Here is a 27,620-nt window from a genome sequence, read left to right as displayed (position 1 = left end):
CAATTTTTTTTATCGCGCATGGGTTCTTTGCAGGGCTTTTCCAGATAGACATGCAATACAATTCAATACATGCTGATTTATATAGCGCTTTCACAACAGCGGCAGCTTGTAACAAAGCGCTTTACAAAACAGTTAACATAAAGTAAAATAATAAACACAACACATAACATAAAACAGTCGAGCAGTCCTAACCACTTTTCCGTCACACGCTTTGTTGTTTGAAGCAGTTTGAGATGAAAGAGGAGAGAATCAAAGTGTCCTTTAACCAGTGGATCAGAGACGTCATGCTCAAAATGTGCACACGTCGGCTACAAGCTAAGTTTCAAAGTCAACAAGAAGCTGTAGCATCCATTGACGAAAAAAGAGATTGGTTCACTTCTCCTGTCCCATGGAAATCCATTTCAATTCCAAGCGGCGACTCACGGTTCCAAATGCGCATCGGCGCTCTTCGCCAACGCTCCTCTCTCCTCATCCTCAACTTCAGCGGCCATCCATCCAGCCGCACCAACGCCGACTGTCCAACAGCGCTGACATAGCCACTGAACAAATCGGGGTTGTGAAAAATGCTGCCCATTACTGGCGCAAAAAACACAAGCTCCCCAGGTCTGTCCAGCACCGACAGTCAATGGCGCCGACATTCCTCCCAATCAACATCTGTGCTGGTAGAGGCGTGCTGCCGAGAAGGCGCAACCACCAAGCACAGATACTGCTCCTTTGACGAATGTCGTGGCCAAAAAGCGCTGAAAACAGTCCATATCAGGTCCACACGATGAAACAACAAACAACATGTGACAAAACAAAAGACAAAAACAACAAAAAAGAACAAAAAAGCAAGGCTCTTGAAGAGCACTTGCCGAAGGCTGCCTACTCGGCCGCCATCTTGGAAAAAAAAAATGCATGTCAAATTTAATGTTGCCATGTAAAATAAATAAATAAATGGCCTTGGAGGCTAAATGTTCAAAAACAAATGGGGGTGAGGATAAGCGGTTCAGAAGATGGATGGGTGGATGGGTTGTGTGATTTCTGGTTTAGACACAAATTGATTCTGACTGGATCTATCAGCTATGTCTTCTGACAACAAATATGGCATTGGCGTCTTTACTTGACTTTTCTAAAGAAAAAAAATAGAAAGCCAACATAAAAAAAAAAGCAAGAAAGCTGTTACCACTGCAAGCGTGGACATATTTATCTTACTTGAGCGGAGTGACAGTTGTCTGCGTGGCCATTTCATTTTTACACGCCAACACTGCCGCAGGAACGCCCAAGAAAAAAAAAAAAGTGAATTAATCAAATGCAGAGTGGAAGGCAAGGGTTGAGAAGAGAGGGTAAGGAAGAGGGGTGTCACCGCTGCATATCCCCCGGTGATGCCAGGAATCTGAAGGGACAGCTAAATAAATAAATGTGTTATGTATGACCGAACGGGCCCCGGCGGAGGTTCCGCCGGGCGACTAGTTCGGTCTGAGCCGGGAAGATGCACAAAGACAAGTGCATAAATCAGCACGCAATTAGGACGTCGTGATTTCATTTATGGTACCTGCGAGCGGCCCCCGTGGCACATGCTGGCAGATGTCATTCCTAGCCAATTGATTTTTGCAGCCGATCCCTAGGCCCCTAGCCATCGACCCCCCCACCCCCACCCCCTCCTCATTCCGCCTCGCAAATAGATGACAAAAGCACGAGCCAAATGGCCGCCCGGGTAATTCCTGCATGATAGCCGTCAAATAATGCAAGCGTAAAATCTGACATGGCAGGGGGGGCAAGGACAAGGGAAGGTGCAACCCCAAGAGCTATAAACACCGTTTGTTTGTTTTTGTCTGAAATGAAGCGTGTACAAACGTTCCTGAAAGGTGCCTCCTATGAATCAATCGTGCTGAATATTGACCAGCATGCCACACTCTCTATCTATCTATCTATCTATCTATCTATCTATCTATCTATCTATCTATCTATCTATCTATCTATCTATCTATCTATCTATCTATCTATCTATCTATCTATCTATCTATCTATCTATCTATCTATCTATCTATCTATCTATCTATCTATCTATCTATCTATCTATCTATCTATCTATCTATCTATCTATCTATCTATCTATCTATCTACAAATACATTTTTCCCCCGAATCCGTTTACAGTCATACCTCGGTTTTCGATTTTAATCCGTTCCAGAAGGCTGTTAGAAAACCGGTTTGTTTCGAAAACAGAACCCACGCTCTTTAAAAAAAAAAAAAAATCTTTATTGAGCGGCCCGGTAGTCCAGTGGTTAGCACGTCGGCTTCTCAGTGCAGAGGTACCGGGTTTGATTCCAGCTCCGGCCTCCCTGTGTGGAGTTTGCATGTTCTCCCCTGGCCTGCGTGGGTTTTCTCCGGGTGCTCCGGTTTCCTCCCACATTCCAAAAAACATGCGTGGCAGGCTGATTGAACACACTAAATTGTCCCTAGGTGTGAGTGTGAGTGCGAATGGTTGTTCGTTTCTGTGTGCCCTGCGATTGGCTGGCAACCGATTCAGGGTGTCCCCCGCCTACTGCCCGGAGACAGCTGGGATTGGGAATTGAGCTGAACTGGAACTGAGTTTGAGACCCCTGATTTAGATTGTTCAATGTATCTACCATGCATGTTTTAGGAATGTGGGAGGAAAGCGGAGTACCCAGAGAAAACCCAGGCAGCCACGGGGAGAACATGCAAACTCCACACAGGAAGGCCAGGGCATGGGATCGACGTGCTAACCAGTCGACTACCATGCTCTCTCTCTCTCTCTCTCTCTCTCTCTCTCTCTCTCTCTCTCTCTCTCTATCTACATATAATTTTGAATGTACAAGCACATTATGTCATCGGAAGGTGCTTTACCCACGAATGACAAAGCCACATAAACAATGACACTGATAACATACAAAAGAGATGGACGTGTCTGGTTTTCCATAGCAGGTTGGAGGAACATTTGTCCAGTGACAAAAAGCCTCTCTTTTCCGAACAGTTTCTATTTACTTTTCATCCCAAAACTTCCGTCTGGAAAGTATTGCTCCCCTTCACGCTTAAACAATTTAATTAGTTCTTCTAACTTCGGCGGAACCGTTTGACTCAATCACAAGACACAAAGGATTTGCTGGGAGAAATAGTGTACCTTCAATTCCATGGATGGATTATTGAGTTAATAATATTTATTCTCGATGGCGTTTGAAGCAAATAGGAGGGGCTCTTTGAGAGCAACGCGATCCTTCACGTTACCTGAAAATTGCTTTCAAATTGGAAACCTTATTTCAAGCACTTTGTTTCCGCAAAGTGCTTCGCGAGTTGATATTGCGCGTACGTGGACGTACTGTGTCGTTTGTGCGTGACAAAAACACGATCTGTCGCACATGAGCTCGGAAGAGCGCAGATATACCTTCTAGCTTTGTTGATATCCTTTCATTATGTCACCATTTACGTGTGTTATTTAGCCGTAGTGTACTGAGAAGCCATGACACACAGACGTGTGATACAAGGTGAATGTGTCGCAAGTAGCGGACATTTCCTGTTCTTCTTTATTATAGATCCATATTGGGCTGAGTAGCTTAGGGCATGCCAGATGCGTATCTTTTCACGATGTTCTTGCTACACTGAAAACTTCCATTTCCTTACCTTTTTCCTTCTTCCATTGACACATCGACTGTTGCTATGCTATATGTAAGTACGTAACTAGCATCTTCTTCTTTGATGATTTAGCGAAACAGGATGTGAGAGAAGTGTACGGGTTTCTACCTGTCACGTTGTGCCCGAAGCGATAGAATGATCGCTTTGTGCACAACAAAATAAGGAAGTGGATCCCCGAAATAGCAGACACAGAAAAGGTTTGTCAGAGAACAAACGAGGTTTAATACAAAAACACAAAATACCCATCCGGGAGAAACAACAAAAAGCGCTGGTCAAAAATAAGGACCAGGAATAAATTAAGGAGGTAACAGAAAACGCTTGCGGGAAAAATAGCAAGGAGAATGAATTGGCAACTATAGAAATACACACGAGCGGATATAAAGACGCGCAATTACAGCCACAAGACTTAAGGCAACGAATGGAATTAGTAGTAAGCGAGAGAATTGGCACGGCGTGGAATACTCCGGCAGTATGTCAACTGCCAGAGCGCACAAATAAAGCCCGTGTAATTAGTCCCCAATGGGTGACAGGTGTGTAGGTGGCAACAGGGCCTGCCCCCTGCTGGCAAACACGGGACGTGACACTACCGTTACGTCGCTAAAGCTACGCTTACGTTACACGATGTTCTTGGCAGCTACGGCAGCCCCATTTCTCGAAATGTAGTGCACTGTGGGAATTTTATTATTTTTTTCCTCAGTGTATCGAAGTCTTGCTACATTTTCAGAGTATCCACGATGGGCTAATCAGGGAATGAGAAGACCAAGTCCTGCAAACAGCGCTCATAGTTTAGCATCCCAGTCGGTCACTGATGGCGTCCATCTCAATTTTCGTGTTCTATAAAGCCTTTTTACTGATCAATATTTCTCCCCTTTTTTTTCGGACATGTTTGAATCCAACAGTATTCCAAAGAGTGTTGGAGCCCACATTTGAATCCTCTGAGGAAACCTTTTTGCACTTCTCACTTCCATCTCTCCTTCTGTCTTCTGGAAATTCAAGCCTGATATTTACGGCCTCATTAGAAGAAAATCACAATGTGTGCTTCTCTTCTCTCTTCGCTGTGTACAGGTGAATGTGTATGTTGTGTTAATGGACCTGAGTGCAATCAATCCCCCCCCCCCCCCCCCCATGTATCCATTATTGCTGGTGAAACAACACACATTCCCCCCCATTGGACGAATAAAGGTGATCTGATCTGATTTGTGATACGTAAGAATGCCTTGGCAGGCATTGCCAAAGAAGCCACAAAAAACGACGACAGCCTTTTTCTTGACTGGCAAATGCTTTGTAGGTTTGCACAACAGTCACTTTCTGTCGTCGTTTGGTCGTACATATTTTGTTTGCCTTTCCGACTCCTTAAAAAATGTTGTCGTTGTACTAAGTGTAGAAAAGCCTTTGTCTTTGAAGTTTCGGCTGTTTGCTCAGAATGACGTTCAAACACCGCCGTCAATCGCAATTTGTTATGAAAAACAGAAGCAAAGTTTGTTTGTTTATTTATTTATTTAGTTATGCGGCTGCTATTAAAAACGAATATGGTCGTGTGTACGAATGATGCATGTGTTAATCCAAATTATTGTTGCAAATCAGTCAGAATGTGTGATAAGGCTCAAGCAAATGCCAACAACAAAAAAAAACAATTTCACAGAGGTTGAACTAAACCAACATTAAAAAAGAGGGCAAACGTTTGAAAGCCAGACCTGTTATTATTGTTGTACTCTCTAAAGAAGATTACTTTTGCTGGACATGCATGAGAAAGGAAAAACAAAATGCCAGTGGAGCTATAGATGTCAGCGTGTTTTTGTTGTTTTTTTTTGGGGGGTGGGGGGGACAAGCAGAAAAGTAGTAGAAAGTAAATCAGTCTATCCATATCCAGATACACACACACACTAATTGGACATCAGTCATCAGTCATCTTCCTGACCGCTTGATCCTCACTAGGGTCGCGGGGGGTGCCGGAGCCTATCCCAGCTGTCTCCGGGCAGTAGGCGGGGGACACCCTGAATCGGTTGCCAGCCAATCGCAGGGCACACAGAGACGGACAACCATCCACGCTCACACTCGCACCTAGGGACAATTTAGAGTGTTCAATCAGCCTGCCATGCATATTTTTGGAATGTGGGAGGAAACCGGAGCACCCGGAGAAAACCCACGCAGGCCCGGGGAGAACATGCAAACTCCACACAGGGAGGCCGGAGCTGGAATCGAACCCGGTACCTCTGCACTGTGAAGCCGACGTGCTAACCACTGGACTGGACGCCTCTAGTTGGACATCTGTCATTCTATTCATTGACATGTACTGACACCTAAAATTTCATGCAAGGTTTGAGCACTGCACGAACAACGCCCTTCAAGTTAGGGTTACACCCTCCAACATTACATTTAAAAAAGTGGGAAACCCATGAGAAATGAAGAGAACAAAATGGCAGCCGGGCTAAAGACGACAGTGTGTATTTTGAGCCGAATGAAAAGAAAAAGAAAAAAAATGGCCATTTGAACTGTCTTTTGTTGTTGGTATTGTTGTATTTCAAAAGCTGAGCCAAGCGTTTTTTTTTTCTTTTTAGCTGTGCATCGACGTTGTTCTTTCAAGCCATATATTTGGAGTCCCCTCCGAGACCTTTTTCAACACCACATGCAAGTAGAGTGATATTGCACAGTAAGTAAAAAAAAGAACACACACACACACTGAGGCTAGTGCATTACAAAGAACCAAACAGGCAGCGAAATAGCAGAATAAAAGAATAAAAGCGATGAGATTGATAAAGCGGTGAGGATGATGGGGGAGTAGGAAGAGGTGCCCTCCGCCCCCCGCGGAGTATGGATCCACCAAGAGAGGAAGAATGGGAGGCCATTGCTCTGACTTTAATAATGTACACAGGGCGGCCTTAGTGGTCAGCCATAGGGGGTGACATTTAGAGTCGGGGAATAGAGTAGATGAGGTTAAGCACCTGCAGTGGACTGGTCACAGTTGGGAGGTGGAGTGGGAGGGTGGGTGATACAAGGATGTCGATTCATATTGGCTGGATTAAAAAGCAGCCATTCAATATGTCTGTGGTCGCATCATAAAAGACTTCATGCAAGCGAGTGTAGAAGAATGCTCGCTCTATGGCTAGAGACACGCAAACAAAAAACAAAACTAACAAGTGCTTGGCCGTGGATTTCACAATGCTAATGCGTACCACCGGGCATCGCCGATATTTTCACGCAGCCTCACTTATGAGATTTGATAACACTAATGAAGTCTAATTTTAGTCGTTCTGTGTTACTTTATATTGTTTGAAATTGGTGATATTGTTGATGTTTGAAATGAATTGGTAAACTCTATAACAGTGGTCACCAACATGGTGCCCGTGGGCACCAGGTAGCCCGTGAAGACCACTTGAGTAGCCCGCCAGTGCCTGGACATTGTGATTTGCTAGTAGAAATTATGATTTAAAAATGCAAACATTGGCAGTACTGTGAGACATTTCGAAACACGATCAAAGTCTGACAATTTAAATCATCAAGTATTAAAAATAACCCATCCTCATATTATTGAAGGTATTTTGGACAAATATGTTATTTCAGACGTGTATCAATTTGGTAGCCCTTCACACAATCGGTACACATGAAGTTGCTCTCACCCTCAAAAATGTTGGTGACACCTGCTCTATAATTACCTTTCTTGTCCGTCGCAATGCTTCAGAAGCAATGGATTTTATTCATTCTTTCATTCATCTTCCGTTGTATTTATTTATTTATTTTTGTGGTCAACCCCACGACTGGTCCATCGAAAAAACAAATCACGTACTTGTCAAAACAGGCCCATGACACACAAAAAATAATAATGATAATACATTTTAAAAATGGAAAAAGGTTGGGGGGGGGGGGGCACGGCTAGGGACTTTAAAACGCAAAATGTGAAATCATCCTTGGAACTTATCACGTGATATGATGAATCGCTGGCGTCAGGCGTAATCCTTCTTCCTCCACGATTACGACTTTTCAGGACACACCAAAAATTCAACTCAACTTTAGTACGATAGCACTTGAAAAGTCCCGTTGCTTCATACAAAGTGCTTGTATGTAGAGTAAAGATCAATCAATCCATTAATCGCACGCTCGCATGCGCACAACTTTTGACACAAAATGTTCTGTGCAGTCCTAAATAACAGCTTTATGTTCTCAACGGAAACTAGCACAACAATGTCATTGTGGCTGTTTCCAAAGCTAAACAACCTTTGATGAATTTCCTCCCCAGCATGCAGCCGCAATCTCCCGTCCTATTGAATATGTGACCGAAAAACAGATGGATTCTTTGACCTTCAAAGCAAATCAACAACACGGTGATGATGATGATGAACCCGGTGTGCGGTTGTTCATCATCGACCGCTCGGGTTTTCCTTCTCCAAAATAGTCCCGACAGTGAGCAAGGTCTGGACGACTGCTTGTAACAAAGCTCGCAAACTTTCACCATTAATTCTGCCAACGGTAGAGGTCAAAGCGAGGCAATACAGACTCAAGGAAATGTTTTGTTCATTTGCCCTTTCACATATCAATAATAAATGAAAACACTCCGCTTTTCACTGGGGATGGGGATCTAAGATCGCCTATTTTCAAACATAATTCTTATTTTATTTTTTAATTTGTGTCCCCAAAAAGGCCCTAACCGCCTAAAAAAGAAAATGGGAATTGTAGTTTGCTTTACTCTAATACTTTTTCTTTTTATCTTGCACCCGGAAAAAAAAAACCTACCATGAAAAAAACTAAAACTAAAACTAATAAACACTCAACTAAAATGAAGCATGTTTGACAGCATTTTAAAAACTAACAAACTTTAAATTAAAATGAGCTGAATTCAAAAAGCAATAGTCAAAACGAATTAAAAACAATGTCAATGAAAAATCCCAAACTATTAATAATAACCCTTTTGCACATTGTTCATTCATTCAAACACAGAGAGCGGTGAACAAATTGACAAATGAGTGTTATCCCGCTCACAATCAAACATGTTCAACCCTCTCAGTGCAGTCTAGCGCGCTTACTCAAAGATAACTCCTTTATTAGGCCTTGTTTTCAAAGGCTTCCTTTTAGGGGGGGGGGGGGGTGTTATCGCGATCATGTTCATTCCGTACGCCGACCAGGCAGTCAGAGCCCTACTCGATTCACTGTAAGCGTGCACTTGCGCATCGCAGTTTTTTTTGTACGGCGTGGCAGATTTACTCCTGCCGCCTTTCCGAGTAGCACGGGATTTCCGCTGCGGCCTCCGGGAGCACTATTTCACTCCACGGATGACATTTGCCCAATTATTAGGTCCTCTAAGCAACCTCAGAGGCTTCCCGGCCCGGCCGTGTCTCATCGTAAATGAGCCGCCATGCCGATACTCTGCCGGATGATCAATGGTTGACTCCCTGAAGGACGATAACAATGCCACATTTTTAAGTATACTTTGATTACTACTGTCGCACGCACACATACACACACACAAACACACCATTGGGCAAAGAATGATGTGTTGTAATCTGAGCATCACAATATATCTACCCATTCACACACATAATGAAAAGAGCTGATTGCGAATCCAGCTTGGAGGTGGTCTAAGTTGTGGCGCAGGTGATGTAACGGGATTTAGGTGGATTTTATCAAGGAGGCTTATTTGCGAAAGACATCTTACCCCATTGTGGCTACAAGTCAAGTCAAGTCAAGAGTATTTATAGAGCACTTTCAAACAGCCATCGCTGCATACAAAATGCTGTACATGGAGCGATTTAACATGCAGAATAAACAGTACGACGAAATGGTAATAAATAAGGCGGTAGAAAGCACCAAGCGGTAGAATCATGCTGAGTCGAATGCCAAAGAATACAAGTGAGTTTTGAGGAGGGCTTTAAAGATGGGCAGCGAGGAGGCTTGCCGAATGTTCAGTGGGAGGTCATTCCAGAGAGAGGGACCAGCAACAGAAAAGGCTCCATCCCCTCTGAGCCTCAGTTTAGTTCTTCGTACTTCTAACAAAGACTGGTCCGGAAACCTGAGGCGCCGGGCAGGTGTGTAGGGGCGGATGAGCTCAGAGAGGTAAAGTGGCGCGATATTATTTAGAGATTTGAAAACAAAGAGGAGGATCTTGAAAATACTGTAACTCTAAAATGAATGGGGAGCCATTGAAGGGATGCCAGAGTAGGAGTTATATGCTCCCTCTTACGAGTACCAGTCAAGAGGCGAGCAGCGGCATTCTGGACCAGCTGAAGGCGCTTAATGGAGGACTGGCTGACTCCAAAGTACAGGGCATTACAGTAATCGAGCCGGGATGTGACAAAGGCATGGATTACTGTCTCAAAGTGTTCATGTGAGAGGAAAGGTTTTATTACTACAGTTACATTAACCTCCATTAGCTGTTCATACAAAGTGTAGCGAACAAATTCTGTCGTGGAATGCGCGCATTACGGGTGGTCAACCGGTGTCGGCTCCTTTTTGCCGCAGAATATAAGATATAAGATATCCTTTATCAGAATCAGAATCATCTTTATTGGCCAAGTATGTAGAACACACAAGGAATTTGTCTCCGGTATAACACGCTGCACTAGTATCATCGTAAACAACAAAATCATTGAACCTTAAATGAACCATTTTAGAGTAACCAGTAGTTTTGTAGTACCATTTTGTGGTGCAAGAAGAGTGACTATGTCAGTGACTGTTTAAGGAGTTAATGGCTAGAGGGAAGAAGCTGTTTAAGTGTCTACTGGATTTGGTGCGCATGGATCTGTAGCGTCTGCCTGAGGGGAGTGGCTGAAAAAGGTGGTGGGCAGGGTGCGGGGGATCCAGGAGGATTTTCCGTGCCCTTGTCTTGATTCTTGCAGTGTGCAAGTCCTCAAGAGTGGGAAGGGCGGTGCCAACGATTTTTTCTGCCGTCCTAACTGTCCGTTGAAGTCGGACAGTTAGTCCCACACTGGGGAAATTTACGTATGTTATATGTTTTACCTGATTGTGATGGCCTGGCAGGCGGCCCTGTGATCGAGTGGTTAGCGCATCGACCTCACGGTGCAGAGGTCGTGGGTTCGTTCCCAGCTTCCGGGCCTCCTGCGTGGAGTGTGCATGTTCTCCCCGGGCCTGCGTCGGTTTTCTCCGGGTACTCCGGGATCCTCCCACATTCCAAAACCATGCGTCTTTCGGCATGCGTACGCCACACGAACACGCGCGTGTTTCTTCGCTGTTTCAAGCGGCTTCTTCTCCGAGATGACCTCTCGGCGACTTGGCTGCGTTCTAAACATGCTTTTTGTGCTCAGCATTCCCTCTTCCGTGCTTGGATCTGTGACACAAACCTAATGCCATCCTGAAGCCTCTGCCTACAGCACGCAGAATGCAAGGGTCGGGGTTTTTCTTCCTGATTTTTCTTATACCGAACAACTCATGCTACCAAATTGGTCTTGAAAGTGATCGCCTGTTTATAGTGATAGATTGACGCAGAATCTTCGCCCAACGCTGCATACAGTGAAGTTCTCCATCCCTACACGTTTCTACAGTGTGTATCTCTCAAAGACAAAAATGCCCTTATATTATGCGTTGGAGATGGTGGAAGTTGAACGCCCTGCGTGTGAATATCGAGTGACGGGCCATGCTCGAACGGATATCGCGTCGGAGAGTATCGCCATCGGAGCATCTTAAGAAGACATTTAGGTCACAGCTAATCAGCTGTCTTTCTCCTGGCTCATTACTGTACACCGCCAGCTCATAAACAAAAGGCCGCATACACGCTCACCTGTTAGCGCCCGTCCCCCCCACCTCACTTACCCACCCAGCCTCCATTAGGTCTGCATAATGCCTGCTAATTATGTTTGCTCATCTATAAGCCTTCATTATGCTCCGAGCTGATAATTAGCTGGGTGAGAATTCACATTCCCCGTTAACTTGGCCGCGAAAAGTGCCTACTCTCGTCCCCTCAGGAGCCGCCTGGCATTATCTAGCTTTAAGAGCATGCGTACCAAATAGAACAACTGGAGAAAAGGAGACCAAGGTAAATCGAAAATAATCCAAGATAATCTGTGAAGGTGCCGGCAACACGACGGAGATATTATGCACAACGCTGAAATTGGTATTAGGCTCAATTGTGTGCAAATATGTTCCTTGACATGTGGCCATTTTGGGGTCTTTTTGTGCAGAACGAGAGATCTGGATTTTTAAAATCCAAAATTTTCAAATCAAATGTAGTTTGTTGTTTCTTCAACCTGCAAAACTACGATCACTTTGCAACTTTAAATGTAGCACTTATGTCGACACTGAAAACTAAAATATATGCTGCATTCATTTCATTGGATTTCATTTTCAGAAATAAAATCATCAGAAACATTTTTTTAAGTATATAAAAATATTAAAATACATACATAAATCCAGATGATTCTATTGTGTGCAGCGACTTGACAAATTAAAAAGGACGAAATTCAGCACAAATCGTTTTCGGTGCATCATGAAATTGATCTCAAAAACGCATGTTGGCAAAAAAAAAAGCAGTTAGCCTTCAGTGTTGGTTTGAAGCAACCACCAAGGCTCACTTGGCCCCGTTTCCAGGTGTCCTTCTAACTTGTTTTCGAGCTTTTAGATTTTATTTATTTATCTATTTTTAAATCCATACATCAAGTCGGTGCTGGTGTCGCGGTACATTTACCTGCAGACATGGGTTCAGTTCCCACTCAGTGATCGTGAATATCAATTCCAGGAAGCATAATACACAAACCTCGGAATGGGAGATTTTTGCGATCCACGGATGCCAGACTTTAGGAGTTTCATCCACGCTTAAAACCAAATCCTTCTGGAGCTCACCGTATGCAGCAAGGCATGGTCAAAGTTGAGTGCGAGTTTCAGTCAACGACGAAACCCAAATTCAGGGATGAAACGTTCAACTTCCACAGAAGTGGACACAAATAAAAGGTCGTCGTGTTCATTGTTGCATCAGTGCACAAGTGTACCGGTCTGCATCACGAAGGAGACTCCGGCAATGTGTCTTTTTGTTCCCGTGGGACGTCACAGCTGAGTGAAACCGAGCGGATTCTTGAGGGGACTGCACCCTTTTCCGGGCCATCAATAATGCATTACACACATATGTGAACACAAATGTGAGGTTTCAATATGGCCGTCTGCTGAGTGGCATTTCCTCCCATGCCTGGCAACGGCGGGCGGGCCTCTTCTCGGGGTCAGGACCCCAGGGACGGGGGGCCCTGTTTGCTGGCCAGGAGAGAGGTCATTTATGGAGGCGTGGTTGAAGTTGGAAAAAAAAAAGGCGCCGGCGCAAATGCCAACAGATGAGTGAAATGTCATCCACAGATGGTCGCGCGATGGATGGTCTCGCAGTGGCGTTATTGTAAAATGAGCAGGAATAGCACCTGTTCGTGCCATTTTTGATGGCCTTGTAACACGCAGATCCAAAAATTGAGAAAGAAAAAAAAACACAAGAAAATATGAAACAAGAACACGCAAGATGCAACATTTATTCAGGTCAAGCGTCACATGGGAGCGACGGTGCATCCCAGTTGACTTTATGCAGACTTATAAAGCCATTCACACGAGCAATCTGCGTGTGTCTTGTCACGGTGGTTTGCAGCGTTTGTTGGGCACCCCCATTTCATGATGCTAAGGGGCAAAATTGAAAAAGTAGCATCATTTTGCAGATTTATGTGTATGAAGAAAGCCCTCAAAAAATATAATTTGACTGGAAAACAATGAAGACAAAAAAAAAGCAATTTCATTTCTCATCACAGCCATGCTCCCAGCACATGCAAATACAAAAACTTGATTTTTTTTTGTGGTAAATTTGTGTTGTCTGTCGATTACTAAGTGGTTCAAAATCAGTAGAAGTTGCACAAAATCTCCACGTTTGTCATAGAAGGACACATCTAAAAAAGGCCACAATAACCCTAAAATACCAAAACGGCTTTCCAGCCATTATGATATTATATTGATATGATAGATATTATAGCTCATCTATGGTCACGAGCTATGGGTCGTGACCGAAAGAACGAGATCCCGGATACAAGCGGCCGAAATGAGTTTTCTCCGCAGGGTGTCCGGGCTCTCCCTTAGAGATAAGGTGAGAAGCTCGGTCATCCGGGAGGGACTCCGAGTCGAGCCGCTTCTCCTCCACATCGAGAGGAGCCAGATGAGGTGGCTTGGGCATCTGATTCGGATGCCTCCTGAACGCCTCCCTGGTGAGGTGTTCCGGGCATGTCCCACCGGGAGGAGACCCAGAGGAAGACCCAGGACACGCTGGAGAGACTATGTCACCCAGCTGGCCTGGGAACGCCTCGGGATCCCCCGGGGAGAGCAGGAAGAAGTAGCTCGGGAGAGGGAAGTCTGGGCTTCCCTGCTAAAGCTGTTGCCCCCGCGACCCTGCCCCGGATAAGCGGTAGAAGATGGATGGATGGATGGATGGATGGATGGATGGCTTTCCAGCCATGGGTCCTTAAGACTATTTTTGTAGATCCACTTTCCAAGTGAAACTGATTCCTTGCGCGGAATTTTCAAAACAAAAATTCAATTCAATTATTTTATTTTATTTTTTATTTTTTGTGGGTTCACTGATGATAAACAGACCTGCCAAATGTCATGGTACTCACCGAAACTGGCTTTCCAAAAGCATCTGAATCTCTTGGACACCTTTATCTTTGAGGACCATCTCAGTTCAAAACTTGAGCCCTGGAAATCTCTTCAATCTCTGACTGCTTCCCTTACCTCTATGCTTTTTCAAACCAGCAGTCTGGAAAACAAAAAAAAAAAACTAGTGAAATTTACATTTGCATTCCAATAATCCTAAGTGTGATACAAGAGAAGTCACTTTTGGAAAATAACGCGATTGTTGTGTTGTTGTGTTCAAATAGCTACGAACAAGAAGGAGGGAGAGAGTGAAAGGAAGAAAGAAAGAGCCGTTGGCCTTGCAGAAACGCAACAAGGAGGCTACACGCTTTGCATCACTGGCTCGCGTCTTTTATGAGCTTATGACTTCACACTGTGTGGGAAAAAAAAATCCCACCCGGCTGTCAAGGATTTTTTTGCTTATCAGGATGTCACATTGAATCGCGTTCCCCTTAGGTGATGTGATTCTCGTCGATCAGAGATGCCGCAACTTTGGTTGAGCGGCGCAAGAAGGCTTGCGGGGGCTTTACTTGTCCGGGGTCAGGCGTGAGGTCCGACTACAGCAGGGGTGAAATGGTTTGATTCATGTGAGGCAGGAAAAGGTATAAGGATGCTTGGAAACCTGAAGTCAGAACAATCGGTTGAATCTAAACATGTTCAACAGTGGGCGGCCCGGTAGTCCAGTGGTTAGCGCGTCGGCTTCACCGTGCAGAGGTTCCAGCTCCGGCCTCCCTGTGTGGAGTTTGCATGTTCTCCCCGGGCCTGCGTGGGTTTTCTCCGGGTGCTCCGGTTTCCTCCCACATTCCAAAAACATGCGTGGCAGGCTGATTGAACACTCTAAATTGTCCCTAGGTGTGAGTGTGAGTGCGAATGGTTGTTCGTTTCTGTGTGCCCTGTGATTGGCTGGCAACCGATTCAGGGTGTCCCCCGCCTACTGCCCGGAGACAGCTGGGATAGGCTCCAGCACCCCCCGCGACCCTAGTGAGGATCAAGCGGCTCGGAAGATGAATGAATGAATGAATGTTCAACAGTGTATAATGCAGATGCTGGGAAAACGAGTAGCCGGATAACTGAAGTCCCCCCAAGTAAGGAAAACAGGTTCGTGGTAGTATTAGAACATGACAATATGGCTCAACTATCGTCTCGTTACTGTCAGAAAATATGAATGTCGTGTTTCCTTGACGGATGTGCGTCGACATTATTTTGGCTGACTCTATATTAAAATACAAAGTCGTTTATTAAATACAGTCGAAATTTATTACGGCGTACCCCGAGGGACGTAACGAATCTGTACGTTAAAACGCTAGTAAGTTGTAACCATTTGCAATAAAATGGCCGCCAACTATGATACGGTTTGAACATTTATGGACGTATGAACATGTAATCCGGTATAGATATGTCAAGTAAAATTACGTGTATATGAGGTATAAATGGGCGGCCCGGTAGTCCAGTGATTAGCACGTCAGCTTCACAGTGCAGAGGTACCGGGTTCGATTCCAGCTCCGGCCTCCCTGTGTGGAGTTTGCATGTTCTCCCCGGGTCTGCGTGGGTTTTCTCCGGGTGCTCCGGTTTTCTCCCACGTTCCAAAAACATGCATGGCAGGCTAATTGAACACTCTAAATTGTCCCTAGTTGTGAGTGTGAGTGCGAATGGTTGTTCGTCTCTGTGTGCCCTGTGATTGGCTGGCAACCGATTCAGGGTGTCCCCCGCCTACTGCCCGAAGACGGCTGGGATAGGCTCCAGCACCCCCCGCGACCCTAGTGAGGATCAAGCGGCTCAGAAGATGAATGAATGAATGAATGAGGTAAAAATGATTTTATTAGACATGAAACAACTGTAGCATTCCTACTCCATCTCTGAAAACATTCAGTCTGCAAATGTTACCTGCCATACGCAACTGCCAGTGCCGCCGACGTCTGGCAGACTCCCTTTCGAAAGTGAGAGACAATTTCAGACTTTACCGACAGCGAGATTTGCTTCTGTTTACCAGATATGTATTCAGATCTTGTGCTCATAACCGTGCCGTGCCTCCGTGAGCTACGGCAGGAAGGACACTTCGGGTAATGTACCGCGTCGATCGGTATCTTTGCTAAGCAACGGAAGAGAATCCCGCGCTGTACATTTTGTTCATAAGCAAAGTCACGGCGGCAGTTAGCTTCCCGCCGTTCGTTGTAAGGAAGACATTTTCACTATTTTGTGAGAAAAATCCGGTCGTTATTATCAAGTTTACATTATAAAAATGTTCGATGTAAGCAAATTCGGCTATTGGAAATTGAATGACCTTAAATCGGGACTTTGAAATGTGAACGTTATGGGGATACAAATGTTGTTAACGGGGCATGTTAAAACGAGGTTCGACTGGAGCATTTTAGGCCATGTCGAAAAATTCCAACCATTTTTTTGGTGTTTTTTTTCGTAGCGGAAACAGCAATTTGATGAAGAACAAATCTAAATGCTGTCAAAAAAAAGCTTCCAGGAAGCAAAGGCAATGCTTTCTAGCTAGCTCGTAGCATCGGCATCAGTCGGGTGCATGACTTGGTTGTGACTGTCATTTTCTTTAATTTACTGATACAATTACTCCAACTTCTAACGTCAATGACCGCGTGTCAAAGCGTTCTCAATGTAATTTGCTGCATTCATTCTTGAGTTATTCGGCTGAGCTTACAGATGACTGACGGAAAAATCAACATCATAAAAAGCGGAAACGATGCCTGAAAAACTAATGCCATTCAGTCTGTTAACGCATTTAAATTAGGGACCATAATAAGATGCATAAGGAATACATAAACCCACTCACACTTAGAGTACACAAATCCAGTCGCTTTTGTTTGGCAGTGTACACTTGAGGAGCAAATAAGGCTTAGCCTTTGTTGGCGCAATCTGGTTAAGAGTTTATGCAGAATTCACAGCAAGTGTGCAAAGTCAAACAGTGTCAAATTTATGCTAAGTGCGCACATGCCATTGTGTACGAAAGGATTTAAATTCTATCCGCCCGGGCGAACAAAGACACAATGCCTCAGGTTCTTGGAGGAAACAAAAAAATAGAAATCAATAAAATAAATACAATTAAACACTGTTCGTAATTAGTAAGCCAAGGGGAAGATGCTGTCCGGCGACATCATCGTCACGCGGGGCCGCAGCGTAAGGGACAATTTGAGGCAAAGTGGGATGTTTTTTAGTTCAACAAATGTCCCTCAGAGGCAGAGTTGCACCAGAGGCGATAATCATCTGCTTTGAGTCAAATCTCAACAGGCAGAGCCCAAGAAGACGAGTTTTCTGCTTTAGTGAATTTGGCGAGAGCCTCGCAAAACGCTGGAAAGGAACTGAGAGGAAGGCCTGCCGAGACAAATTGAAATTTCAACAAGTCTTATCATCCTCTTGCTTCTTCCATCCGCGGTCAACCACTTCTGCCACTGCATCCTGTTTATCAAACCATCAATGCATCTTCATTTGTATGGCACTTTTCAAACAGGATAGGCAACTCAAAGTGCTTTACGTGAGTTAAAAACAACCCGACAACCCCCCCACCCCGACACCAAATTAACCCCTCGACAATCAAGATTCACAGACACATACACCCACATTGACCATTACTGACATTACTGAGTTTTACGATCATTTTGGCCATTAAAAGACCTCTAAAGACAAACTTGCCCTAGAGATTCATTCATTCATTCATCTTCTGAGCCGCTTGATCCTCACTAGGGTCGCTGGAGCCAATCCCAGCTGTCTTCGGGCAGTAGGTGGGGGACACCCAGAATCGGTTGCCAGCCAATCGCAGGGCACACAGAAACGAACAACCACTCACACTCACACCTAGGGACAATTTAGAGTGTTCAATCAGCCAGCCACGCATGTTTTTGGAATGTGGGAGGAAACCGGAGCACCCGGAGAAAACCCACGCAGGCCCGGGGAGAACATGCAAACTCCACACAGGGAGGCCGGAGCTGCAATCGAACCCGGTACCTGTGCACTGTGAAGCCGACGTGCTAACCACTGGACTACCGGGCTGCCCTTGTCCTAGAGATCCAGAATTTATTATTATTTTTATTTTTTTATTTTTTACAACGACATATAGTGTGTATAAAGGGCTTAAAAAACACATGCCTGAAAAGACACAGTTAGTCTGCCGTTCTGTCTCGGCAATTGGCCATTTCTGTTATCTTATGCGAGCCATTTTGACCAATTGCTCCCAAATTTGAACCTCCTGAACCAGATAAACGGGTGATGGGCTGTTGTGAAGGATCAAAGTATTCGTCATTCCGTCAGGGGGGAGAGTCAAGTCAAGTCAAGTCAAGTCAACAGTATTTATAGAGCACTTTCAAACAGCCATCGCTGCATACAAAGTGCTGTACATGGAGCAATTTAACATGCACAATAAACAGTAAGACAAAGTCGGTAATAAAGGCGGTAGAAAGCACCAAACATTAAAATCAAGAACAAATCTAAGTCATGCTGAGTCGAACGCCAAAGAATACAAGTGAGTGTTGGGGACGTTTCCAGACTTGCCATAAAACACCATCCATCCATCCATTTTCTGTTGCGGGGGCGTGCTGGAGCGCATCGCAGCTGTCATTGGACAGTAGCAGCAGGGGACACCCTGAACCTGTTGCCAGCCAATCGCAGGGCACACATAGACGAACAACCATCCGCGCTCACACCCACACCTCGGGACTATTTATAGTGTTCCATTAACCGGCCATGCATGTTTTTAGAACATGGTAGGAAACCAGATTACCCGGAGAAAACCCATGCAGGCACGGCGAGAACATACAAAGGAAAGCCCGAGCCGCAATCGAACCCTACACCTCTGAGTTGTGAGACCGACGTGCTAGCCAGACGACCACCGGGCCATAAAGCACGAAACTCAAAATTCTTTAGCACCATCAAGTCCAATCCGCAGTAAATGTCTTGTGTTTGCGATATGTGAATCCACTACTGCCAGCTGGTGGCAGAAATGTGTAGACACGTCTCACACGTTCGATAACCCACCTCGTGATACTCTCCTTCCAACTCTGTGTACTGGCACCAAAGCTTCCAATCCCCCTCGCCACTTTAATCTTCTATAGAATTCCGAGATGGGAGGCGTTTTCTTGTGTCGAATCGGAACGGTGAATGGGCTCTTTTTACAGTAGCGCCGAGCTCGCGCAAGCGCAACCACAGTCTAATCTCTGGAGACAAAGAGGAGCAACAAAGCATGAGGTCGCCGTGAAATGAATAAGCTTTTAACACCGCTGTTGATAGAACGGCTTTTCGGAGTTCTTGATACACTCTTACCTGCATAAGTGGGTCAGCTCGGAGGTGTTTTCGAAGCAGATATGAGATCTGGGCTCCGGCGATTGTGACTTGATGGGTTCAATCACTTACTGAGTGATGCTCATCCATAGCAGGAGGGAGATGGAAGGCAAAAGGGGAAGCAGATAGCAAGTAGCCGCGTCCTTCACTTGAAGATATGAAATAGAGTGGAAGTTTTAGGGTCTCAATGCAGGATTAGGGCTTCAAGGTGGGGTTTCAAAGCAGCGTTATGGGTTGAAGTTAGTGCTTCAGGCGAGGTTTAGGGTTTTAAATTGGACTTTCAAGGCAAGTGAAGGGTTTTAAAGGGAGATTAGTGTTTTAGCATTTAAGCTAGGTGAGAGGGTTTCATATTCAGGCCTCAATCCCAGGTTGTGGCGGCAAATGTGTGGTTCAGGACAAAAGTTAGGGTTTTATATCAGGTTTCAGGGTTTCGGTTATGTTTTTTGTTGAGGTTACATTTGGTTTGGTGCCCTCGTGTGTCCTTTTTGTCTCCACCTGTTCTCGTCATCCGTGTCCCTTGTGTTTAACCAAACGGTTCCCTCGACCCTTGGTGTCTTGTCCAGGTGTTTCTTGTTGTCTCGACACTTTGTTTGGATTTAGTTGCCTGGATTCTGTCAGTCTTTCGTTGGATCGTTGTGAGCTATTAGTGTCAGTGTGCTCCTGCCACAGTTTTTTGTTTGTTGATACTTTGGTTCCTTGTGATTTTCAGGACTTTGTTCTAGTAATTCAGTTGTTTTTGTTTTTTTGTTTTTTCAAGGGTACCCCTGTTTGCATTTTTGTTGAATACATCTTGGTCAATCCACCCCCGCTCCTCCCTGCCTCCCTGATTTTTGGGGTCTTCCCACTACCACCTCGCAAAACTTGACAGTTTCACTTCTATTTCTTCATAAATTGCTCCCGATGCCCTTTCGCCAAAATGCTGATGCTATGAATGAGAAGAAGCATTTATTCGAACTTGGCTGTGTTGAATTCAATTATGTCACTTAATAGGTCAACTCATTCTTCTTTTTTTTTTTTAACCCCCCCAGCCCATGGGGGAAATCTTTTTTTATTTATTTTTTGTTGTTATTTTTAAACAAATCAAATTCTACTTTGGGTCTCCAAAGTCTCTTTTATGACTTCTCACTTGTGTTTGGTGCAGAGTCAACATGACACCTCTGCTGATTTCTGCTGCATGCGACATCACAACAAATCAGCCTCAACGTCGTCTCGTCAATATTTCCATTACCAGTCAGACAGCAGCCTCTTGTCAGACATGTTTTTCTACTTGTACTTTCTCATCTTTTCTGCTTTGTTTCACGTTGTGATCACATTTTCTGATGAAGTTGCTTCAGTACTGTCAACGTCCCAAAGGGAGGTGGAATAAATGCAATTTATAACGCGGCTTGTTTTCCAATCGTCTCTCTTCTCGCGTTCAATCGCGAGCCAACACTGAGCCGGCGCTAAATAAACACTAGCAGCGGAGATAACTCGGGCTGAAGAGCAAATACGCCCTACCGAGAGAGTTCATGCAGGATTTATAGCGTTCTGTTGAACGTTAGGGTTAGCATTTCAAGTTGATCGATTCTCTGAGTTCAAATTGTAATCAAAGGTTTTAAAGTAGTTTCATGGACAAGAGCTAAATTCATTTTTTTTAAAAATGCTATTTTGATTGATGCTTGGACCAAACTCACACAACCGTTAATCCAAGGCACACCCCGAATCTTTTCTCTAAAGTCTGCTCTCGAATCCAGTTGGGTTCTTTCCCCTTACGATAAATTGTAACAACAACAAGACGGTCATTGGAGTACCAGTCCCAGGGAGGAGATGAAGCAACTCAGGTCAGTCCCTCTTTCGGAGGTCAATAGGTACGATCGCTTCAGCCTGGCGGAACCTCTATCAGGGGGTTGGCAATCAATGCAAATTGACCATTGGAAGTCGAACTTTGAGTTCAAAACATTTCGAATGGACATTTTCCGGGTGTTAGTTTTTCTTCCATTCAAAACATGCAGACAAATTTAAAGTGAGATGAGGAAAAAAAGTTGATTGTTTCAAATGATCTCATTGACTCATTCATTCATACATTCATCTTCCAAGCCGCTTGATCCTCACTAGGGTCGCGGGGGGTGCTGGAGCCTATCCCAGCTGTCTTCGGGCAGTAGGCGGGGGACACCCTGAATCAGTTGCCAGCCAATCGCAGGGCACACAGAGACGAACAACCATCCACACCCACACTCACACCTAGGGACAATTTAGAGTGATCAATCAGCCTGCCATGCATGTTTTTGGAATGTGGGAGGAAACCGGAGCACCCGGAGAAAACCCACAAAGGCCGGGGGAGAACATGCAAACTCCACACAGGGAGGCCGGAGCTGGAATCGAACCCGGTACCTCTGCACTGTGAAGCCGACGTGCTAACCACTGGACTACTCATGTTATTTTTATTCAAGAAGGATGAAATATTATCTCGATAAATTAAGATGGGTTTTTTTCAACAAAAGAAGACCAATTTGTGAAAGCGTTTGGAGGGGGGGGTGTATTTAATGAGAAGGAATGTGATTAGTTTTAATTGAAAAAAATGTAAGTAATTTTGAGCAAACAAAAAGCAAGCTTTCAGATTTTTTTTGTAAAAAGTCACAATAAAATTATTATTAATATTTTAAGGAGAAAAAAATGTTAATCCTAGTCACTCAACTCATAAAGTTGAATTGAAAATGAATTTTTAAATTTTCAAGAAAAATGTCACATATGTAAGAGTTGTTAAATATTTGTCTCTTTGGTCTGATTTCTTTTAATCGTCGGCGTAGTATTTGGTGCAATCTGTCCTTTCCATGTTCTTATTAGCTGCTAAAGCGGAACAATGAATTGCCCTTTAAGTCCCCCTTTTTATTTTTATTGTTTGACTTTATCTTTCACAAGGCATTCAGTTGTTCATTGTCTGCTGTTATCGCAGGTAATTTGTGCTTGTTTTTGTTGTGGCGTGACATTTTTAGACTGAGGCTGGCGGTGGCGCAAAGACGGCACTTCCTGTCAGTCCCACGGGATCTTTACATGAAGACTCGGGGCGATGATAAAAAGGTCAGTTGTGGCCCGACAAAGGCAAAAAAGGGTGAGAGGGGACATAGCATGTGTTAAATTAAAAAAAAAAAAACATAACAGGAAGCAGGCGGCAAACAGAGATTTAATAGCAGTCCAGTGGGTGTAAAGGCAGCATGGCCGTGGGGGATATAGAGGAAGCAGGAACATCACAATAATAACCCCAAACCAGTTCGGGGCTGTTTTTCAGTTAAGGGAAGATGGTAACGTGTCAGCACAAAGCTCTTACCCGCCACCGGGCTTTGATTTTGGCCACCAGCAAATAAAAGACATTGTGAGCTTGGCAGAGGTCATTGAGATTGATGGGAAATAAGGTTGGATATTTTTGAGGGGGGGGCGGGGTGGGGGTGTCAATTAGGAAATATATATATTTTTTTAAGTCAACTTAAAGAGATTTTTTTCTTTCTTAAGCCTGTCATGCAGCCTGTAACCCGATAACATAATAAGCTGTCCACTGGAATAACCGCTGTCCCTGAAAGGGTTAAGTTAAACTCTTCCAGAAAAAAACAAAAAAATTGCAAGAATAGTCATCTATTTTTTTTTAATAAAAGAAAAACAATAATAATTTTTCACGATACATTATAAACTCATGACAATTTGGTTACATGTGTTAGAAGAAAATGTGAGTGTTGCTTGCCACTGCCCAAATGTAAAAAAAAGAAACAACTCTGCATGTCCATTTTAAAAATAAAGTCTGATTTAATTCCAGAAAAAAAAGTTGTAAATTAAAAAAAAGGTTTTGGAAAAAGGAATTACAAGGGAAAAATAGAAAAAGTGCAAATGTTTCGAAAACAAAATGTTCTTTTTCCAAGATTAAAAGGATCATGATTTTTTTCTCTTCAAAAATGTCGAATCTCATGGCAATAAAGTCACATTTGAGATCATAATATGAGGTAAGAAAATTCCTTTACGATCTCTCTGTATCATGTGTGTCACTTATACAGAGCCCTGTTCCGCTGTGATTGGTGACCCATCAGATAAAGTTCCACCGCCGCCACCAAAAAAAAGTCATCATAATTTGAACTCGCACGCTTGACATGCATTCAATGATTTCCTTTGAGTTTTTTTTTTTTCCAGCACATATTTAGAAAAAAAAAAACAACTTTTTGGGATGTTAGCGGTTGCTGATAGCAACACAACACCTGTGCCCAAGTCCTGTAAGTTGGCGCAAACGTGCGCTAATTGCTAATTTGGGTGACCTACTTTAGCCTAATGACGGATGACTTAATTGACTAATTAAGTAGCTAACAGGTGTGTGTAATTGCCAGGCGCTCCAGAGACTTGAAAGGGGGGACGGTGGCCATCTATAGCTTGATGGGGGGAACATGTTGGTGATTAACACTCTCCACTGTGCAGTCTACCTTTTTGCTTTTTAATTTCATGGAACAACACCATGCCGATGCTCCCATTAGGGCTGTTGAGTTGGGGTGTTGGCTTGAGTTGGAACTAATTACAACTAATCAGAAGCAAATTAACAACAGCCATGTTGGTTTGAAGCGGACTTTTTTTTTTGTTGCACCAAATCGGGTCACATTGAAAAGAAAAAATTTACTGCAGAATAAAGTTTGAGAAGAACGTCATCCAGTAGATTAGCCTTTTAATACTTGAGCTGAGGTACAAGCTTGTTTTTGCTCAACTTTCAAAGCCCTTACTGTTGTCAAACAAAGCTGCCCAACATGAACCCAAACCTAAACCCCAGCAACGAATGTAATCCCCTAACATCACCACAACACCATCTTAAAGATGCTGTGAGCATTTTCACGACCTCAGATTGGGTCACAGCTACTTGTATGGGATTTCCCTATGTCAGTCATTCCCAACTTTTATTGAGCCGAGGCACATATCTATCCATCCATCCACCCATTTTACGATCTGCTTCATCCTCACAAGGGTCGCTCACCAATTAAGTTATTCATTCATTCATTCATTCATCTTCCGTACCGCTTGATCCTCACTAGGGTCGCGGGGGGTGCTGGAGCCCATCCCAGCCGTCTCCGGGCAGTAGGCGGGGGACACCCTGAATCGGTTGCCAGCCAATCGCAGGGCACACATAGACGAACAACCATCCACGCTCACAATCACACCTAGCGACAATTTAGAGTGTTCAATCAGCCTGCCATGCATATTTTTGGAATGTGGGAGGAAACCGGAGCACCCGGAGAAAACCCACGCAGGCCCGGGGAGAACATGCAAACTCCACACAGGGAGGCCGGAGCTGGAATCGAACCCGGTACCTCTGCACTGTGAAGCCGACGTGCTAACCACTGGACTACCGGGCCGCCCTCCAATTAAGTTAAACTAAGTAAAATTTCCCGCACACTGGTTGGGAATCACTGCCCTACGTTACACAAAGCCGGTGACGAACATGACGGACATGATTTAAAAATATATTTTTTAAGGCAGACTTCAATTTTTTTTTTTTGAATAAACACTGATCTTTATTTCCCTGTAGCTGTCACTCACACTTTAACCTTAAGGTCCCGAACACTCGTCCTAAACCCAACTCCCCCAGATCCAACCCCTAAACCTCATCTTAACCACTGTAAGGCACAATCGACTGTCGCCCCCTCCACCGTATGAAACTAAAGAGAGATTTCACGTCGCCTCCTAATTCGCGCGCAGATAATCAACGCGTGAAATTACATCACCTCGTTCAAAACACACGCGCCGCAGATGGGCTCGGCGTGGAGCACTCGCATACACGCTGCGAGAAAAGCAATCAGCGGCGACACACATCCAAAGGCAGCTGTCAGAAAAAAAAGAAATAAAATACACAATGCTGATTGCAAACAATCTGCCTTTGTTCTTCATCAAAACTTTGCGAAGGAAAATGTACTTCGCTCCATGTGCTAATGTGACATCACATGACCGGTCGGGTAAAAAAATTACGATAGACTTGTTTGATCAAAAATTCTACATCCAAGATTGCGGGGGTTATGGCTGTAAATTTTGTGTAGCCATAATGTTGAACCACCTCCACATTTTACATACACAGCGTGCAACAAATAGATGGATGACTATTTTTTTACATCTGTAGTGAAGAATAATGGATTGCTCAAACATTAAAATTATGACATTATTTAAGACAATTTGGACTTTAGCAAGCATCATGGAAGTTAACGTGCTTGAATTGCTTACGCGGGCCACATAAAATGATATGGTGGGCCAGATCTGGCCCCCGGGCCTTGACTTTGACACATATGTTTTAATATTAACACATTTATTACATTATATTAAGGGGGCGTGTGGCTGATTCCAAATCTGCCCTCCCTTTTTTTTTTTGTCAATAGCACATCAGATTTTCATCCACACATAATATTCACGTCAACAATAATATAATATAATTTGCAATGATTAATATAAATCAAGATTGAGGTTGAGCGACAGGTGGAATTTTTCTCTGAAATGTCATCGCTGTAAATTACAAGACATGGAAAAATCCATAATGCACAAGGTGTTATATAACTATCTAACAAAAAAAAAAAGAAACATCTCAGCTGAATTCCTTATCGAAACATTACAACTTTTTTCCAAAAAAATAAAAATAAGAGAGCAGCTTAGCATTTAGTGCTGCGTGCGGTGGTTATGTTTAATTGGCAAAAAGATGATGATTGACATTGATGCCCTTGTGCAATTATATCAAAAGCAACCAAGCGGGTACATAAATGGGAAAACAAAAATTGAACACGCTCAGAAATCGCACGTTTCATTTTGCAAATGAACTTTTTGTAGCGTGGACTCCCAATTGATTTCTCCACTAGGCCGCGTAATGGCACACACAGCGCCCTCTAGTGTTGCCACCAAACAGGAGCGCTTCAACCAAATCTTTTCAAGATAACATTCCAAGCATTGAATACTGTACTACAACGTTCTGCTTTTCTTCCCCGGGAGTTTTAGGAGCCGACACAGGGGAATGAGGAAATGTTTTTTTTTTTTTTTCCCAGCTATGCCAAGCTCACTGACTCACTGCTGTATTCTTTCCATTGTTAAGATGCAACAAAGATGAGATTTCGAATAGGGAATCAACACACGTGCTCATGGGATTAAATGCCTGCCTTGATGTGAAGAGAAAAAATGTAACACATGGCAGGGATGTGTCAAACTCCTGGGATTTTATTTTTGTAATGATTATTTTCAAGCAATTTTGAATGCATGGAGGTCAAATTTGCATGGCATCACAATTCATTGAATCAAGCAAGTCAAAAATTCTCTTGACAAGAATATGTTCTGTGTCCGCCCCAAAGCGCCCCCCCCCCCAAGCCCCCACCAGTCTAAACAGGGCATTCTCATTAATACTGTATTTGCGGAATAAGAATTAAGCAGCCAAATACGCTCATTTTTAGCCCTCTCAGTGAGCGGCCATTTTGCCACTTGCCGTCGACTGAAAATGACATCATAGTGCCTTAAGTGGACATTACATAAACAAACAGAAAATAGGTGAGGCTTTTTTGCCATTTATTTATTTGTTTGTTTGTTTGTTTATTTATTTATTTGTTTATTTAATAGCACAACTAGTAGTGCCCTCTAGTGGACAAATAGAACATTAATAAATCCAAAGCCGGTCGTCCACAGTGATATATTAAAACTGATCTCTTTCACTTCTTAAACCAAGATAATACATGTTATTATTGCTGATTTTAAATGTGACACGTTTTTTATGACAAAGAAAACTGAAATTGGGTAAACATACTGGCCTAGAATTCCCCAAAATATAAATCATATTTGTTATATATATATATTTGTTATATATATATTTGTTATATATATATATATATATATATATATATATATATATATATATATATATATATATATATATATATATATATATATATATATATATATATATATTAAACAGTGCGGTGCGGTGGATGACTGGTTAGAATGTCTGCCTCACCGTGCAGAGGTGCAGGGTTCGATTCCGGCTCTGAGTGGCATGTTGTCACCGTGCCTGCAGGGATTTTCTCCGGGTACGCCAGTTTCTTCCCACATTCCAAAAACATGCATGGCAGGCTAGTGGTTTACTCTA

General features: G+C 43.6%; 2 long non-coding RNA genes across 3 annotated transcripts in view; one reads left to right on the top strand and one right to left on the bottom strand.

Moving 5' to 3' along the window:
* LOC127598984 (uncharacterized) overlaps window positions 1–21,561 on the top strand; it is a 98,912-nt gene extending 77,351 nt beyond the window's left edge. For both annotated transcript variants that reach the window (XR_007961977.1, XR_007961978.1), the window contains exons 2-3: window positions 6,190–6,281; window positions 20,658–21,561. This is a non-coding gene — a long non-coding RNA (uncharacterized LOC127598984). The remainder of the gene's footprint in view (window positions 1–6,189; window positions 6,282–20,657) is intronic.
* On the bottom strand, window positions 14,406–20,634 carry LOC127598989 (uncharacterized). Its single transcript, XR_007961982.1, has 3 exons — window positions 19,499–20,634; window positions 19,214–19,392; window positions 14,406–14,778 (listed from the first exon to the last, which is right to left on the bottom strand). It is a non-coding gene; the product is annotated as an uncharacterized LOC127598989 (long non-coding RNA).
* Window positions 21,562–27,620: the final 6,059 nt, after the last annotated feature.

Source organism: Hippocampus zosterae, chromosome 4, assembly GCF_025434085.1.
Source record: "Hippocampus zosterae strain Florida chromosome 4, ASM2543408v3, whole genome shotgun sequence".
Classification (NCBI taxonomy): domain Eukaryota; kingdom Metazoa; phylum Chordata; class Actinopteri; order Syngnathiformes; family Syngnathidae; genus Hippocampus; species Hippocampus zosterae.
This window is presented reverse-complemented; position numbering and strand designations above follow the sequence as displayed.